This window comes from Chamaea fasciata, unplaced genomic scaffold (genome assembly GCF_029207755.1).
Source record: "Chamaea fasciata isolate MVZ Bird 193981 ecotype frontalis unplaced genomic scaffold, bChaFas1.0.hap1 SCAF_5, whole genome shotgun sequence".
Taxonomy (NCBI): domain Eukaryota; kingdom Metazoa; phylum Chordata; class Aves; order Passeriformes; family Sylviidae; genus Chamaea; species Chamaea fasciata.
The window spans coordinates 15,078,368-15,088,782 of record NW_027094090.1 but is presented as its reverse complement, the minus strand read 5'-3'; positions in this window follow the sequence as shown (position 1 = coordinate 15,088,782).

Genomic DNA, 10,415 nt, shown 5'->3' with positions numbered 1-10,415 from the left:
ATTCACCTGGCCAGAGACAAAATATTGTAATTGAAGCTGATAGTGACACAGTGACCAACAAAGTCCTACAGTTTCACTGTTAACATGATGAGCATCCATTAGAATCACTTTTCTGAAGACTCACCTGTAAGGAGTCCAAGGAAGTTGCTGTATCAGGCTCAAACCATATCTAATTGTAATTTATGAATTTTATTGTAAGTTCTTGTGTTGACCCTTAAATCTATTACCAATCATAGTACAAACACAATATGCTGCAATTGAAAAATAATTGTATTTTCATTTTTATTTCTCTCTCAAAACTTGACCGTAATGTATGCCAAAACTTTGCCAAAGTATTCTTGTTCTACAGAGCACAGCTTACCTAACATAAAGAATTTGTCAATAGCATCAGAATCCCAGAGGATGACTTAGGTAACTCCAAAAAATTTATTCCTAATATAAAATAACAAATAGTTGCAAGAAATATGGATTCACGTATAAATGCTGCCTAGTAACTGAGAGTCTATATATACACATTAAATAACCTAACAGAGTTAGAAGATTGCAAAGTTATCAATGACTCTGGTGTCTGCAAATTGATTCACTATTTTAGTTACAAAGCTTGTAATTCACTTTGGGGGAAGAGAGACAGTCATTGTGTGGAAGATTAGTATTACAGTAAATAGTGCTTTGGATCTTCTGTTTTAATCATCCATAGGACAATAGAAAAAGTGTCCTGTCTTGTATTGTGTCACTATATCTGCAAGACTTAAAAACCACGTTCCCAGAGCTCTTTTTAAAAGTATGAAGGGAAATACCATGTTTGACAAAAATGTTTGATTAAGGCTGGGAGTTTATCAGGGAGACCTGATTTTTTATCTCTGTTTTCTGATCTATGCAATAAGGATGAAGAGAGGAGTTAGCTTTTCACTTTAGTATTCTTGCTAGTGAGCATTTACCTGCTGAGCACCTTGATTCTCCTCAGGTGCAGGAGGTGCAGCCCACAGCCCCTGGAGTGGGGCTCCTGCCCCGTGGTACCACCTGCCAGGCCCTGGCTGGGATGGGGGCGAGGTACTGCCTTCTCCTCTGGAGAACTGAAAGTCCCTCCTGGCCTTCCCCCCAGTGCCCTGAGGACCACGATGGCTTTGCTGCATGGGGTCAGGGGAGTTATTCAGGGGCTTTCCTGGGGCAGGATTTCTGGGTGAAAGGAGCAGAGCAGAGAAAGTGTGTTTTTAAATTACTTTCCTATTCCAGCATGCCTGTTTTCCATAGGTCTTGCCAAAATGAGCTTTAAATAGTGTCAGCTTATACAGACTAACGAAATAACTCTGTGTTGATGTTGGCGCTTGAACCACTTTGTTTCTAAAGGCTGTTCACTGAGATTGGGGCACTGCCCCAACCCCAGGCACTGCCCTAAAGCCATTATGGTAGATAGTAAAGTTGACAGGAGAAATAGGTCAGAAGGAACATCTACCTGGGAAAATGAGTCAAGACTTTGTCTAAGTCTACAGCACAATTAGAGGGGTTTTATGCTCTCTGTCTTTAAGGTCTCAAGTCAGGGAAGAAGATGGAAAGCTGGTCTTGATGTGGTCTGATGTGGCCACTGGTGACAGGTGAGCCCTCTACAGGGGCATTTGGGGCACTCAGGTCAGTGAGTGCATTTCTGCATTATTATAAAATCTGAAAGTGGCATTTTACTGTAAGTGTTTGATGAAAAAAGAGAAGAGGGATATCCCAGAGGCCAGCCCGAATTTGGGAATTACAATGTCTCTCCTGCAAGCCTAAGAAGTCAAATCAGCTTTGTCCAGGGATTTAGCTACCCATGTTTAAATGAACTCCAAAAAATTCTAAATTTCTGAAGTGTGCTTAAATATACATAGGTTTTTTTCTAAGACCATCTGTCTGGATCATCACCATGAATATTTGACTGCTGTTACTGTAGTGGTACTACATGTCACCTCATTTCAGTGCCCATCTGAATGCTCTGGAGAAGATCCCTACTACAGGGCTGGCTAAAAGCCACTTCTCCTGCTCTTGTCTGCTCTAGTTGAGCTTGTGGTTGCAAATCTAAAATAAGCATTCTGAAACCAGCTTTTCTTTGATCTGTAGTGAAGTGTATTTCTTCCAGTAAGAGCCAAAGCCAGCATGTCAACTTGTAAACATGAACAAATTGAAGGGTGGCATCAGATTTCCAAGCAATACAGGTAAGGAAGACTGAATATACCAACAGACCATTTGCTGTTATTCCAGTGAAAGTCTCCCATTATGAAGACAAGAACTTATTTCTGCTGATGTTGGTACTTGGTGGTGTTTATTTGCAAGCAGCAGCAGCAAGGTTGTAAAGCCATCTGTTTACAAATCACAGTTTTTAACATGGGCTTAATCACTCAGCTCAAGAATGCAGTAACAAACTATTTACATCTCCGTGTCTGACAGAAATATGTGCTCCTTCCATTCCCTCACATTCCCTCCCTACTTGCTCAGCATCTCCTGTTCTGGGATATTCTGACCAGAGTCTGTTCTACTAAAAATGCTCTAGAGCAGGATCACTTAGCATTTTACTTGGGGACTCAGCGCAGGGTATTTGCTCTTAAAAGGATGTCATTTGTCACTGGCAGCTGTCAGGTTTATCAGATCCTTTTGAAACATGGTTTCTAAGCTGACTCCGGTATTCTGGCACTTGCAGACCTTGCAGAACACACGGCTACAGTGCCCATGTTTCACCCTGCTCATTTAGCACTTTCAAAACCTGTGTGTGCTACATTTTGCACATTTCCATGCATAGCTTCACTTGGTGCATATTCTTGCAAATATCTGGCTGCCTCTGGGTGTACAGAACAGGATGAGAGTCATGGCAATTTCTGTGTTCCGATCCCTATGGTGAATTTTCTCCCAAAGGGCCGCACGTGCTTGCACCACTTGGGGCTTTCAGTGACAACGGGAATAGCTACTGGCTTCCCATCCCACACTGCTAGTTCAAAGATTTTCTGGATTTTTTTTTACAAGTACTTTTTAGATTAGCCAGTGGGTATCTAACACTATAAGCATGTTTCTAGGAAGCAAAGGGTTCCTTTTAGCATGTCTGTAGACAATGCTGAGATTTCATGGACTTTACACTCTGTGTGAAACATATTCAAAAAACTGTCTATGCTATCTGTCCACAAAGTCTTAAAATTATATTTGGATTTACTTCTGGAACATGCAACAATGTGGAATAATTTAACTGGATTTGACCCACTGCCACTTGCATGGACTACCGATCAGTATTTTGATAGTAGGTCCTTTACTTGTACTATTTTCCCTCCTCTCCTTTTTATTGCCCTTAATTTCCTTCCCTTCTACCTAAACCCTGAAGGAATCTTTTGTTGAAATAGGTAGTGACCAGATGAACAGGAAGACGAGTCTTAGCACTCAGATGGAGATGTCTAGTCCAAGGGCACTCTAGTCCAGCTGCCTCTAAAACCTGACTTAGATCTCTTGATATTAGTAATTATAGAGTTTAATCACACTGGTATCTCATAACACCTCAATTTAATTATTTTATGTTAAAAGTAATAGTATTATACAGCTCCTTTACCAGAGCTATCACACCTTTGAGTATGTGGAACTTCTCTGCAATTTAATAAAAGGCAAGTTTGAAATCTAAACAATCATTATTCTCTGAGAAAATGAAATATTTTGTCAGAAATTTTGTCCATCAGCCAGACCATGACAAAAGACTTCAAAGCTCCTGTCTGTGTTTCTCTTGACATTAACTATTTGTGAGTACAGTGATTTGTGCAACATTTGTTTTATGATGGCACTGGATCACCAGTCTGGCTGATTGGGTGAGCTGTGACATTGGCTTGGAGGAAAAATGCACAGGTGCTTTCACAGACACAAGCCAAAATGGAATTCAGTCAAATAACTCACTACAGAAAGAAAAAAAAAAAAAAAAAAAAAAAAAAAAAAAAAAAAAAAAAGAGAGAGAGAGGGAGAGAGAGAGAGAGGCGAGACAAACGAAGACAAACTGGAGGTGGAATGAAGCATAATGCAAAAGGGAAGACCCCTATATTTCTAGGCTCACCCAGTCTAGCAAGTATTATTCATTTGTGACAGAATCCATGTAGAAGCTGAGGAGGTGAAAAGACCAAAAAAAATGTACTGTATGTGTCAGTGTTTGCACCATTCCGTGTCGTTCCACTGCAACAGACACTGTAATGGGCCGTATTATTTATGTCCTCCATAGCCCTGCTCCCAGCAAAACAAATGCTATCCTTGAGTAAGCAGAATATTTATACTGTAGATCCTCAGTAAGGATGGATAAAGTTTAGTGCTTAAAAGAATATTTGAACTTTTGAGTTCAGAATTTCATTAAATAGTATAAAATAAAAATAATTGTTTTCTTCTGCCTCAAACCATTAGTTAGGTTTTTTCAAAAAAATCTCTTTTGGATTAATTTACTTCCCATTGGACAAAATGTGGGAAATGTCACCAAGAAAAATATCTTAATTAAATCAGTGATTTCATTGTATCAAGAATCTCCTGCTTTCTCTCTGTTTATTAATGTTTTTCATTTTCTAGCTTTGGTTTCTCCCAGAGTCATCATCAATGACTTGAGAAACAATTTTGTAGCAGAAGGACCAGCTTGCCTAAGCTTTCTGGTCTCCTCTCAAAGGCCACAGAAGCAATGTGTGGCTTTCAAGTCTCATTGTTTTTACAGGTAGGAAATAGGAGAGGATTAGTAACCATTATCCATCTCTGGAAAAGCAACAGACAAAAAAAAAAAAAAGCCCTTCTAAAAGGGGAATAACAAGTAAAGAAAAAAATCCAGGCAGCTTACAGGGATGGATAAAGCTTGGGAACCTCTTTCTGTGAGCAGACACACTTCCAGCTCAGATGTTACAAAGGACTCTGTAGTTTGAACTATCAGAGAAATGGATCAAACAGCACAGTCAGAAGGAAGAAAAGGAGCAGCAGGGCATGCACATGATCAGATTTAGGCAAGAACAGAATAGTGATGATGCATCAATGAAATGTAGTAACTTAAAACGGTATTGCCTGGTGAAGGAAAAGAGAGATAACCAGGTGCATCACTTCAAAATCCTCCATAATCCTCTGTTCTTCTTCATGTCCTGTAAGTAAGGATGCATACTGCTTCCTATATGGTAAAAGCAGAAGATTATGTTTTCTATCTCATATTTATATCTTGTGGTGACAGGCAGGGTCTTTGAGAATGTGCCTCAGTCCCGAGGGCACTCATGTCCCTCATGTCCCTGCCCAGCCTGCCCATGGCCTGGGATCCCATCTCAGCCCAGTCCAGGGCCACCAGTCCCTGCCCCAGTGATGCTTTCGGGTCCTCCAGTCCTGCCACAGCCTTGCTTGAAAATTTGGGGGTTTTTTCTGGTTTACTGAATGAGTTGCAGAGCTCCCTGGGCTTTGAGGGGGCCAGGACGTGGCCCATGGCATTGTGCCAGTCATTACTATATGGTGTAGCAGGTGATCAATTGAGCTCAAAACCAATGAGTTTTTTCAGCATCTTTTTTCCATCATGCATCCTTGTTTTTTAAAAGATGTTCCCTTGAAATAGACACAGCCTGTAACATGTATCAAATATGTTTTTTCCAGCTAATCTCCAGTAGCTGATTGCTGATACTGTCAAAGATAATCCAATATATATTAGTTGTCTTTTTGATATGCCATGATGAGGGAGTTTTGTAATCTTTCCTCTGTATACCTAAAAGGGGTATGTTTTTCACTGCTGATTGAAATGCTCTCTGAATGCCAGAAATGCACTCATCAACATTTCAAGTGATGTATTTATCTGAAGTAGCTTCCTTCTGATAATTTCATTTGATGAATCAAAAATGCAGCTTTCAAATCCCTGCAAATCAAGACAAGAATTTTTGGAGAACATTTATAAAAGCAATATTGGGGTCAGATAAACTAACCTTGATTCCCAGTGGATGTTTTATTTTCTTTTGATGTTGCCACCTTATAGCAACCTATTCAAATCCAACATCAACTTATTACAGTTCACTACCCAGCAAAAGATACAGCTGTAATGCTTGTGTGAAGGATATGGCTATTTAATTCAGCTGGCTTCAGCACACAGGGTCCTCCATCAAGATTGCACAAAGGCACAAATCTCTCAAAGCTTTTACCACTAAACTGTCAGCAAGAGAGTTCTCTTTTGTTTGTGGTGGTTTGGTTTGTTTCATATTTTTGGGGGGGGGGGTTTGGTTGGGTTTTTTTTATTATTTTTTGCCACTAGGAGCCAGTTATTTGACCAAAACTCAAGTCTCTCCTTCCCCATGCTCTCAATCTTTTGCTTCCTCTCCTCTGCCATTGCTTCTACTCTGCTACATCTCAAAAAGCAGCTTCCAGCATTCCCCACAGGCTTTATTATACTGAAAGGAGGGAAAATAAACATTTAATCTAAAATATTTGATAGGTGCAGATAAATCTATGAATTTATTTGAAGTTTCCAGCATAAGTAAAATGCTTTGGATGGATAATGAGTAATCGAAGACAGTAATCTCAGAATATTAAGCTAGAAATCTGAATTTACAGCCTGGCTTTCTGTAAACACAATTATTGAGATATGCAGGTTGATTTTATTAACTTCCAAAAAACTCCAAGGCAGATGAAAACAAAAAGTAAGTGCCGTGAATTGTTCTAGAATTTTTTCATTTAAAATTACTTAAAAACCTGAGGAGGCCTCAGCAACTACTGATAAACTAAATTGTACTTAGAAAATGTTACAACACTCTTTGTAGCTGCTCTGTCAAAACAGATTTCAAGTTGCCAGTAGAGATAACCATTGCCCTTCCCACATTCTCTGCTGTGCTTTTATGTGCCAAAAACCAAAGGAAAAGGTTTTTTAAGTTTTCCTTGACAAGAAGAAACTTAAAGAGCAGCACTGTAGGGGAATCAGAAGAGCCCCCTGAAGTGATGCTTTTTGTTATGAACTCTTCTCTCTCCAGCCTAGTCCTGTGCTGAAATTATGCCAGTTTTTTTCACCACCAACCCAAGCACAGACAGGATGCCACACACACTGACTGTCTGTCTGTCTGTCTGTCTGTCTGTGGTGAGGAATGTCTGTGCTGCTTTCATGTGCAGTGTTTAGATGCTGCCTTGCCACAGGCTGCTGCATGTGGCTGTGATGCCAGCCCAAGGGTTTGCATTTCTTTTCCTGCCTCTGCCAGGTCTCCTGGGCTCTCCCAGAGCAGAATGAGACAGTTGCCTGCACCCCTTCATGGTCAGGTGTGACCTTAGGGCAGGTTGCACTTGTTGGTGCCTGTTGTCCCATCAGCCTTTCCAGCCCAGCTCCACACACATCCAGTGTCACTCATCTGAATGGCCCTTTTGCACTTCAGGATACAACCCCTTCCAAAAAATGCAACCATTTCCTCCTAGGGAGCAGGGCAAGGGCTGAGCAGCCCTGTTGGTGAAATTAATGCCTCTCTTTAGCAAAGGATGCCACACTGTGGGTCTGCCACCATGAGCTGCCCAGGCGCATCGCCAGCTCCTATCCCACCTCCCCTCAGGGACAAAGCCAATTAGGTGACTGAGTCAAATTAGGGATGTCAGAAAGGCATCTTTAGTTAGGAAAACATCTGGCAATTCACTATAAACATTTGTGTGCAAGAAAAAGCATTGTTTACTGCTGCAAATCCTTCTGGGGGTCTGTGTTCCAGCTACGCAGTGGTAGTTCAGTCATGAGCCTGGAAATAATTTGTGGGATTATTTTTGGAAATGTCCAATTGTCTTATTATGCCAAGATTAAATGGGGTAACAGATGTAGTAATTAAAAATGAAAAAGTGTCAGTTATTTTTGGCTCAAATTGATACTATTAACTGACATGGCTGAAGGGCTTTTAAAGCCAAAAATATATGCAATAGCAGTCAGAATAGCTGTTATTTCCCTGCTGTTTGTGAAAGGCTTATGAATCATGTTCTACACCCAGCCAATGGCATACGTTTATTTCAGATGCTATTTAAATTACACTTAATTTAAATGAAGAGGTGAAACTAAGGAAGGAAATATCTGAAAGTTTTTTTCAGGCTTTGTCTGACATCAGAAGTCAGATGACTGCATATCTTCATTTCCAGAAGAACATATGAAACTGATTAATAAAATAAACAGGAAATGTACCCCCTGTTGACCTGTAAAAAGACTATATTGAATTTACAGCTGCAGTGTCAGACTTAATTTGTATTCCCATAAGATCACTATTGAGAATGTACTTATTTTGCTTATTAATATTATGTGGGAGAAACCAGTCCCTTCAAACTGACCCATCATTTCCAGAGCATTGTATTAACAGGGCATTAACTGTGGTATCAGTAGTAACCACACCAATTTTTTTCTCACTTAAAATAAGAACAGTGGGATTTGGCTCTGCTTCTTATATACTTCTCTATATAGCCCTAGAAAGAAAAATAACTTAAAACCTGCACAACTGTTACGGCAGATCCTACAACTAGGGACATTCCCTGGCAATAAGAATGTGACTGAGGACTGTGTATCTCTGAGCTCATTTACGCTAGACTCACTGTAAGCCTTAGATAAATGCATTAACTTTTAGAAAAGGTAATCATGATATTAATTTATCTCCTTCATTTATAATGCCAGGTAATGCATTTTGGCAAGCATCACTTATAACTAGAATTATTCTCCCCTGGGAAGCTGTAAATGACTCCTCCTCATCCAAATATGTTTTTCTTCTATGCACAGAGACGCACAGGCTATCTTCCAACTTAAATCAATATTGTGATCAACACTGAATCCAATTAAAGCATATTTGCTTGGCTTTTCAGATGGTGAAGTAATGATCTTCCCCAGCTCCAGCAAGACACCAGTGAGGTGCAGGGATTGTCTGGGAGCCTGGACTGCACAGCCCCTCCTGGAGCTGTGAGGGTCACTTCATCAGCACTGGAGAAGGTTGGGCAACGCCTGTTTTGGCTGGCAGAGAACCAGGTGCTGCGGGTGAAAGCTTTTCTGGCACCAACATCAGAGTGTTGCAGCACTACAGATTTTCCTTGAGCAGAGACACAAGCAGGCAATGGGAATTTATTGTGGTGCTTTTGCAGCCTCCACTGGGGGAAATCTGCTGCGATCAAGTCCTTGACTTTCCTGGCCATTCTCTGCTCTTGCAGGTCCACTGGAGTAGAGACACTCTGCTCCTGCAGTGGCTGCTTCCCCTGCCCACACTTTGGCAGGGCTGCTTGACTTAATTTTAAATAGTTATTGGACATTTACTCTAATGCCCACAACTTGGGAAATGCCTCATATGATGGGTGTAAAAGCAAAAGTCAACTTATTTTGCAAGAGGCTGGCCTAGAAAAAGCAATCTCCAGTTGTTCATTTATGGAATTCCTCTGAGTGACATTTTTGCCGCACTGTACTTTAAATGAGGTATATCCTTTGGAACTTGCAAGGCAGCTCAACTAATTTGCTTTGAAAAGTAGACAGTAAGTGAGAATTTATTTTTGATAAACATTTGAAAATTTTCTATCTGGATGGAACACTTGTGATACAAGAACAAATACTTGGTGTCTCCTTCAGGATGAATTGGAGAAGCCCAGTTAAGATGTTTGCATAGAAATCAATCATTTTCAATTCTACATAAACACTCTCACAAATTCTGCATTCTGCGAAAATCAGAGGAGTAAGCACATTTGTTACCATTAGTCACACACACAGCACTCTGCAATATTATCTATGATTCTTTGTGCCAGAGCAATAGCTTCCAGCTCAAAATCCAGATCACACACCACAGACTTTATTTATGGCCTTTATCCCTGCTTCCTTGCAAACAGCAGGGCTGGATGGACAAAATGTTAAAAAGAAGTATCAGAACTCTCTGGAAGGCTTAGGAGAGCAGCTAGAGCCCTTTAACTGAAAATCCTCTTATGCCATGTTTCCACATTGTGATGGGCTTACATTACAATGTGACAAAAAGTGTCTGAAGTCCAATTTTCAGGGGTAAATGGCTGGAGTAGATTATTGTACAGCTGTCCTAGCAGCATGAGCTAAGCAGGTCCCTAAGTGTATGCAGCCAGAGTAGGGAGGCATTTCATTGTCATATGCTGAAGGGGTGTCTGGCACCTGACATTTTATCTCAACTATCTGTCCCATGCTCTGCAGCTCACCTTCAATAACCACCTGACAGGAAAAAACTGTGACTCTGAGGATTTAAACAAAACAGTCAAAGCTTGATCTTCTATTGTTTTGTACATCTTGTGATGATCTATGGCTCTCCAGAAGAAGGGCAAAGTTGCCCTGAAATGTGGCCTTCCTTGAGAAGAGCTTTACTCCAATTTTGTTTCCCTGGTGTAGAATGTAAATCACTACATGGCCTACAAGGTCAGTTCTCCAAGAAGACTTGCCCTCTCTTTCTGCCATTATTGTTAAAGCCCCTTTCACAGCTTAAGCTGTGAATTAAGTCAAA